The sequence below is a fragment of the Budorcas taxicolor genome, chromosome 9 (genome assembly GCF_023091745.1).
Source record: "Budorcas taxicolor isolate Tak-1 chromosome 9, Takin1.1, whole genome shotgun sequence".
In the NCBI taxonomy this organism is placed as follows: Eukaryota; Metazoa; Chordata; class Mammalia; order Artiodactyla; family Bovidae; genus Budorcas; species Budorcas taxicolor.
Genome location: NC_068918.1, coordinates 8,847,966 through 8,856,975, shown reverse-complemented (window position 1 = coordinate 8,856,975; position 9,010 = coordinate 8,847,966). Strand labels below are relative to the sequence as shown.

Sequence of the window (9,010 nt, the reverse complement as noted above, 5' to 3'; positions counted from 1 at the left end):
TATTATTCGTACATGGATTTAAGGTATTTCGAGTGATGACTAACTACCCCTGGTGTTTAAAGAAGAATACATACACCTGCCCACATAGTATTTCTTGACAATGCGGTGCTACATTGTAAATTACAGTCAGCATAACACAGAGCCTGGTTCATATCTTGGAAGAAGAGAATTCTTTCCCTGAGCTCTTTGCTTTTCTTTCCATAAATATTACTGGGGTTCTAGTACCTCGACCAATGATATATGCTTCAAACCTAAATCTGTTAAGTAGATTTATAAATATTTTGTTAGCTTCCTAAAATTTAACATTATTAAATTACAGAAGAAGATTAAAATTTTATTTGTGACTCTCGTGTTTATGTAAAAGTTTTCTTATTTCCCCCAGGACAATTCTGCTTGATTTCTCTTGTCTTAGTGCGTTATTGATAACAACTCTTTTCATGTCACTCTGACTAGTAATCAGGTTTGGAAAACATAATATTGATAATTCTAGTAAATAGAGTAATAAAATGAATCATGTCCATTTTCACTGTCAACATGCTAAATTAGTTGTGTGAACACATACAATGCAATGCTCTGTAGTTTTCTAACAATGTTCTTTATTAAGGTTGGAGGGTGGATTGTTATTTAAATCACTTTCCAGAATTGCTTTAGATTTTGTTACCTTCTCTTCCTAACCCTCTACATGGATGTATGAGTTACATGTATGAGTTTAAAGTATTTTTTCTCTGCGTATTGGAGTCTGTAATTAAAATGAAAATGAAAATTTGATGAGAAAAAATATTTTAGAGAAAAGTGAAACATCCATTTGTTCTTAGATTATAGATGAGAATTTTCAACCAAGAAATGTAAATTGCTAAGGAGTGATTTAGTGTAACTTACTGCATTAGTCTTAATTATACAAAACAGAGGAATCATATTTACATAGAAATTTGAAAGTCTACTGCAGTGCTGTTGAAAGCATTAGTATAAAACTAAAACCTCTGGCCTTTAACTGACTTGATCAAAGCCATTTAAAGGAATACAAAATAAAGTGTAAAGAACCAGAGAATCACTTTAAAGTTCAAACAGTAGGAAAGAAGTGTGTATGTTCTAAGCACCTTGAAACTACAATAATTAGTCTTGAGTTAACAGCTGAGCCAAAAAACTGAACCTAAACCTGAGACAAGATGACTGTACCTGATTTCTGTGAAAAAAAAGTCATGCTCATAAAAAGCTTTTACAATGAAAATTTTTTCCAATATTTGCATACAAGAGAGACTGGAAATCTTTCCAGTGTGCATTAGCTTTAGATGTAGAGCTCTTGAATTTCTTAAAGGTGCTTGAGAGAAAATTCTTTGTAGAAGCTCTAAAGAGGATTTGAAAATAACCCCAAGAGATGGAGTTATATGTTCTTGGGATTCGATTGAAGAACATACCTGATAAATCCAGACTTATCAGGATAATGGATCTGGAAATATTAAGTATAAGACAAATTTCAGTTCTTACTCTCTGTTCTTTCTTCATAGAGCAGATGAAGAATAATCTACAATCCCTTTCCTTTTATCTTCTTTATAAAGGTAACAGGCCATTCTGCTTATCTTGCCTCATCAGGCCAGCCTTGTGGATGGTAGGTTTTTGTCTAATCCTCAGCTCTGGGCCAGTAAAGTTCGTGGATGACAAAAGGTTTTGATTTCCCCTATTCACTGAAGAACTATTTACTGTTAAATAACCCTATAATTGAAATTTAAAGACCTTTACTTTGTCTAGCCTTATGAAGAAAAAGCTTAGAGAAGTGATTTAATTTGATTCTGAACTCTATTCAATAACAGTGGTTTTTAGTTCCATTAAAGGTCAGGGCAAAAGGTATGGAAAAAGAACAAGATAAATGTAGGGTAGATGTTAGAAACTTTTGCATTCTGATTTGGAATTAATTAGGGTTTATTTGCCAGATATTTGCTCTTCTGAAGCTATTTAAGGAAAGGATGTACATGAATCTTTTTCCTGGGAAGGTTGAAGGGTAATCTTTGCTGGACCAGGGTAGTGCAATGCTTAGCTGCTCAGTCATGTCCAATTCTTTACAAACCTAAGGAATGTAACACCAGGTTCCTCTGTCCATGGGGATTTTCCAGGCAAGAATACTAGATGGGTTGCCATGTCCTCCTCCAGGGGATCATTCCAGCTAAGAGACTGAACCTTGGTCTCCCTCATCGCAGGTGGATTCTTTAGCATCTGAGCCACCAGGGAAGCCCATGAATACTGGAGTGGGTAGCCTATCCCTTCCTGACCCAGGAATCGCACTAGGATCTTCTGAATGGCAAGCAGATTCCTTACCAGCTGAGTTACCAGGGAAGCCCAGATCAGGGAAGCAGTGGCTAAATAATACATAAAGATATTCTTCTGAATTTGAGTATGTCTTTCATCTCTATCTGGGCTTCCTTGGTGGCTCAGATGGTAAAGAATCTGCCTGCAGTGCAGGAAACCTGGGTTCAATCACTGGGTCTGGAAAATCCCTTGGAGAAGAGAATGGTGACCCACTCCATTTTTCTTGCTTGGAGAATTCAATTGACAGAGGAACCTGGTGAGCTCCAGTCCACGGAGCAGCAGAGTTAGACTGTCTGTCTATCTTGTATCTATCGTCAAAATTTATCGTTTGTATTTTTTATAATTATAAGTATACTTAGTAAGTCTAAATGTAATAAAACTTACCTAGCAATCAGTAAGAACATCTTTAAGAAATCAAATGCTTCAAATTATATCTTTGAAGCTTCATACTAGCCTGAATTTTTAGATGCTGTATGGATGAGGGTGTGAGTTAATATATGTGTTTTGAAAGCACATCAAGAAAATCCTGTTTCATTTAGCCAAGTAGCAACAAAATCTAACAACAGCAATAATGTCCTTTTTTATGCTGGTGAGGAAACTTAGAGGGGTTCAGGGAGCGTAAGTAATGTAAGGAAATTATTCTTTCAAACTTGAATCACTAATTTATCTATTTGGTAAGTCCCTCAGTGGGTCAGACTTTAATCTGGAAGGTGATAATGACTCATTTCTCCAACAGTTTAAATCTTTACTGTTTGGCAGAAACTAATAAAAGATCTTTTGCCGTTATAAGGATGTTTAATGTGACCATTAAAAACTCAGCTCCCTCAGTGCCTAACTCTAGCAAATACTTTTCCAAGTATTAAAAGTAGGCACATTTATTTAGTTTTGTCTATTGAGTCTCATATTTAACTAAAATTTCATTGCTGATATTTTTCCTTCAGTTGTAAGCACAAAAACATTTCAAGTGCTACATTTCCACATTCAGTTGAGTTATTGTGCTAGAATATCAGCAATATGCTAGCTACTATGGCCATAGTAGTAATTGTAATTATAATTGTTCAAAAAGACTTGGTTATTAGAGTTTTTTATCATAAAAAGATAATTTTTGTTGTTTTATTTCAAATACCCTTACCAGCTTTCTGCTTCAGTATAGTCTATGAATGATGTTATTAAAAAGCAAATTCCAGATGGTGCAGTGGTAAAGAGTTCCCCTGCCAATGCAGGAGACGCAAGAGATGCAGGTTTGAACCCTGAGTTGAGAAGATCCCCTGGAGTAGGAAAAGGCAGTATTTTGCCTGGAAAATTCCATGGACAGAGGAGTCTGATGGGCTATAGTCCATGGAGTCGCAAAGAGTCGAACACAACTGAGCACAATCACAGCCCAGCATGTAATCTAATAATAGGGTACAAATGAACATATATATAGTTTGTAATAGATCTAGAAGTAAATGAGTTTTCCTGACTTCTCTGAGCTGTTTTAGGAAATGAATCAAACCCAGATTGACTTTTAGCCAGCCTGTCAGAAGCACAGGTAACAACATGGACTTGGAACCAGCACCTGAAGTGGAAGAAAGTTTTGTAGAACTGAGCCCTTTACTGTAGAATCTGACTCTAGCTTAGGGTAAGCAGTGTCAGAATTGAGTGGATTCTGGGACTCCCTGTGGGTGTCTGAGAATTGCTGTTGGTGTGGGAAATCCTACACACACACACACACACACACACACACACACACACACACACACACTACCCAATTTCATACACACATTGGAATTAGCTCCAGGAGCTCTTTTATAAGGCTGATGGAGCCATTTCAGATCCTCTGAGGAATCCAGAAAGATATGGAACATGATGTGTAAACTGGTTTAGGTGAAACCTGAAATCATTTTTTATGCTAGACCACATAAATATCTATATCTACACTGATGTGCTCTTATTTTGTATATAATTTGAATGTTATCACTCCCTAAACTTAAATATATGAAGTCAGTCCGTCAGTCCTTAAGCAGGTATTAATAGAATATACTTATTTTAAGAAAGATGATGGGAGTAACTGGCAAAGTTACTCTTAAACAAAGTTACTACAGAACTTTTGACACTGACTATGAGCTTTCTAAGATCCCCAAAGTTAGTGTCACCTTAGAGCTTCTACAGGGAACCTTTATCAATTCATCTCCAATAAACCTTCTCTCTTGTAGCTGTATACAGTCTCTTCATATGGAAGGAAAGCTCTACTCAGCTCCTTTTCACACTAAGAGACAAACAACTGAGGTTAAAGCAGTAATCTTATCCCAAGGGCAGGACTAGTCTATTGATTACGATACAGAGAAAGGAAATCATTGGCAGAATTTGTTGTCTGATTTGATCTATGACATTAGTATTTAAATATACTACTAATGCACTTGCTCTGAAAACAGAAAATAAAAGGATAATCTCTGTTTACAAATAAGGACAGTGTTAGTCTAGATTTAAGTGTACAATTCAAATATATAGAATTTGCTACCACTTGCTTTTCACTGCAGACTTCTGTTTGTTTGACAGAGGTATGAGCAATCTGCAGTTTTACATGGATAATTAAATTTTCTAATGTTGTATTATCTAAAGCTGCATTGCCCAATCAATCAGTTATTTTTAGGTGAAAAAAAGTCAGCTTCCATTTCCAAATGAAAGAGAAGTTAATTGGCTCTATAAAAGCAAAAGAGGGGGAAAAAGTAATAATAAAAAAAAAAAAGTACTGATGGGTTTGGTCCCTTAAACTGAATTACTGTCAATATTAAAGATTAGAAAAAAATATACATGATATTCCCTTTGCCTAGAATTCCCTTCTAGGAATCCTTAGATGGTAAAATCTGATCAAATTGTAAGGTGCAGATTAAAAATAAATTTTTCCATGAAGTTTTCCTAGCATCTCCTGGCTAGAAAAAGTATACAACCTAAAAGTTGAGAATTCTGTTTTATTTGATGAACAAAACAGCATGTCAGCTTGGAGGACAACCTCTCAGAATGCTCTGAGGGACTGCTCCCAAGAGGTAAGGGAGGAGCCAGGATATGTAAAACTTTTGCAGCTAAAAAACTGGTAATCAGAACACCAAAAGATTACTGCTCAATGTTCTGTAATAACATAAATGGGAAAAGAATTTGAAAATAATAGATACACATACATGTAATAAACAAGAAAACCAGACATTTCAAGTTAAAGAATTTTGTACTTTTCTATGTATAGGAAGATGCAAGAATCTGGCTCATTGGAATCAATCGTTGCATATGCACCTTAACTATCTCGGGCCCGTATCCTGTTTTTCTCCACCCTGAATATCGTCAGGGCACATAGGTGAGGGTAGCTGCTGGCTTCAATGTATCCTTTGTTTATTGATGTGGCAGACAATATTGTTAATCACACAGTCAGTTAGATACTTTCCTTTGTGCCCATAAATCCAGATTGGACTCAGCTGGAGTTCAGATATATCAGATAGTATTTCGTAAAGTTTGAGGCATGGATACAGATGGAAGAGCAGGTTAGATTAAACATTTCAGGCTGTGTATTAGTTTCCCAGGGCTACCCTAAAATATTGTAAACTGAGTGGATCAGAACAACAGAAATGGGTTATGTCACAGTTTAGGGCCTAGATGTTAAAAATCAAGGTGTCTCCAGAGCCACATTCCCTCTGAGATTCTGGGTAAATCCTTCCTTGAGTCTTCCCAGCTTCTGGTGGTGGCTGGCAATCCTTAGCATCCCTTGGCTTGCAGCCTCATCACTCCTATCTCTGCCTCTGTCTGTTGTCACATGGCCTGCTCCCTGAATATGCCTGTCTCTTCACAAAGCAACCTTCTCCTGTGTCTTCACATCATATCTTAAAAGGACACCAGTTATTTGGGAATAAAGGTTCACCCTACTCAGTGTGTGCTATGTGCGTGCTAAGTCACTTCAGTTGTGTCTGATGGCCTGTATCCCATCAGGCTCCTCTGTCTATGGGATTCTCCAGGCAAGAATACTGGAGTGGGTTTCCATGCCCTCCTGCATGAGATCTTCTTGACCCAGGGGTCAAACCCATGTCTCTTATATATTCTGCATTGGCAGGTGGGCTGGTATCACCCAGGAAGCCCCTATTCAGGAGGATCTCAGCTTTACAAATTATATCTGCAACAACTTTATTTCTAAATAAGGTCAAACTCTGAGGTACTTCAACATGTCTTTTGGAGGACACAATTCAACCCATAACAAGGAGAAATGAAAGTGTATGTTTTGTTGGGGACCCTGGGTCAAAACTTGGATTGGTTGTTGTCCATCTCACATATTGGCCCTTTAGTTTAGCTCTTGGATTTGTTTCTGAGCTCTGTGAGGAGAAGGCCTGTAAGCAGACACAGGAGGGGAAATTCACATGAGAATGGATATCTGTGCATCATAGGGATGGACCTGAGAGTCTAGGGAAACCAAGATGGCTAAGGATCTCAGGCCAGGTTCCAAAGAGAAGACAGCTGGATAGAGAGAATAACACTGAAATCTGCAGCTGGACCCTTGCAGTATTCAGCTGAACACTAATCAGTTCATATGTATTAGGAAACTGTCTAAGGCTGGAGAAAGAACCACGTGGATTACAGATAACAATGCACTGGACAAATGTTAAAGGTCGTTCTGTCAAGGAAAATGGTGACCCATGGGAATACAGATCTGCACAAAGGAACAAGGGGCTCTGAAAATGGTGATTCCAGCAGTCAATATATAAAGACTTTATAATTGCTGTTCAAATCTTTTTAAAATATAATTGCTTAAACAAGAATATTCAAAATGAGTGGAGTTTTCTGCTAGAGAAAGCAGTTATTAAGGACACTTTGCTTTTCTTTAAAGTTTTTATTGGAATTTGTTGGTTTACACTGTTGTGTTATTTTTAAGTATACAGCAAAGTGGATCAGTTATAAATATACATATATCCATTCCCTTTTAAGATTCTTTTCCCATAAAGGACATTACAGAATAGAGTTTTCTGCGCTATTGCTTGTAATAGGGTAGTTCTGAGAAACTGGAGGGCTTATGGATGATAAAAAGTAAATAAGTCTTTATAGTAAGAGGGGCTAAGAGCTTGCCAAAAGTTTGCTTCTGACAAGGCAGGACTGTGGTCCCTGTCAAAGGGTTCTGAATCTTCCGCTTCAACCTTGAAACATGTCCTGAGAGCTCTTTTAAACTCCTTCCTTGGACAGCTTTGGAAAACTGGGAATACTTCACTAATGTAAAGTAGCTCTTAGCTGTTCTCCCATAAGAGATCTTGGAGAACGATGTTTGTAAAGGACATTTTCTTAGGTGTCCTTATGGTGAACTCAATGACTTATGACTTACGAATGCTTATTCAAATAAATTTGATAGAGATATATGGCCTCAGAAAAGAATAGATAAGAAATCAGAAAAATGGAATTTCAAATCTATTTGAAATCTGATAACTGACATAAAAATGGTATCAAGTTTTTCATCCAAGCAGATGTTTATTTTATGAAACAATAAAGTTTAAAAATCTTTTTTAAAAAAGGAGGAAGGGATAGGAGGAAAATGATGAAATCAAACTAAAATCATGAAACAGAGTTCTAAGAGAGTAAGAGAGTTTTCATAACAGAACCCCCTGAGTATTGTTTCAATCATATATTTAATTTATGAGCTTGCTTTTCAATTAGAAACCTTTTCAATGAGAAATCAAACTATTTCTATTTCTTTCCTTATTTCTTGATTTGGCCTGAGAGTGTAGAGGACAATTTCATAACAATTCTGTAAGAAAAGCAGTTTTAGAAATGTTCAACTTTTATTTCTGAGATTAATTTGGAGTTTATCAGTTTCGAGATGATACGAATAGTACTGTATCCTGTATCATGGGCATGTGAATTGCCGCAAGAGTGTGGCAGCGATTGAGGCTGGGCAGATAATCAGAGTCAATGCACATAATCAGAGTCAGTGCACAAAGGCATGTGAACACTTGGCTGTGCGGTTCCACAGCTCACTCTTCAGCATTGGCACCAATGTGCCAAATGACCTGGAAGTAAAATAACAAGTGTGACGCAGCTTTCTGGAGCAGTGCTTTTACTCAAAATCTGGTGGGATGGTGTTACATGCAAAAAGTTTAAAAGGTTAATATTATAACAAATATGGTTCTTCTGTGGAGCATGATATTTATGGTAACACTAAGGTTTAAGTACAGTGGATCTGGCAGCAGATGATAACGATGTGGCATGGTGCCTGTTTGCTCTTTTCTCCTTTTTACAATAGTTTTGAGAAAGGTAATTTGGAAGTGTAGATTGAAGGGAAAAGATCAAAATTTGTTTCTTTTTTATAAGAAGAGGATAATATTTGTTGTACTGCTTATCTTCAAGGGCATTGTCATGTTGAAAAATTTTAGCTGTGAGAGAACAGGACAGATGGAGGTGCTAGGAATCGAACCCAGGGCCTTGTGCATGCAAAGCACACGCTCTGCCACTGAGCTACACCCCCTATCTCTATAAAAATGTTGTTAAGCAGCACCTTGTAAGCAATAATAGGGCTCCTGAACTGTAAGGGGAAACAAAGCAGCAAACACGGTAAAATCAGAAGAAAAATATTCCAGAGGATAATGAACAATCTTCAGATTCAGGGAACAACGCCAGTGTTTTCTATTAGATTCCTCTGTTGTCACCTACTACTTCCCTGGTGGCTCAGATGGTAAAGCATCTGTCTACAATGCAGGAGACCTGGGTT

At 37.1% G+C, this 9,010-nt stretch overlaps 1 non-coding gene across 1 annotated transcript; it reads right to left on the bottom strand.

Annotated features, from left to right (window-relative positions):
- Positions 1-8,695: 8,695 nt before the first annotated feature.
- On the bottom strand, positions 8,696-8,767 carry TRNAA-UGC (transfer RNA alanine (anticodon UGC)). Its single transcript has one exon. It is a non-coding gene; the product is annotated as a tRNA-Ala (tRNA).
- Positions 8,768-9,010: the final 243 nt, after the last annotated feature.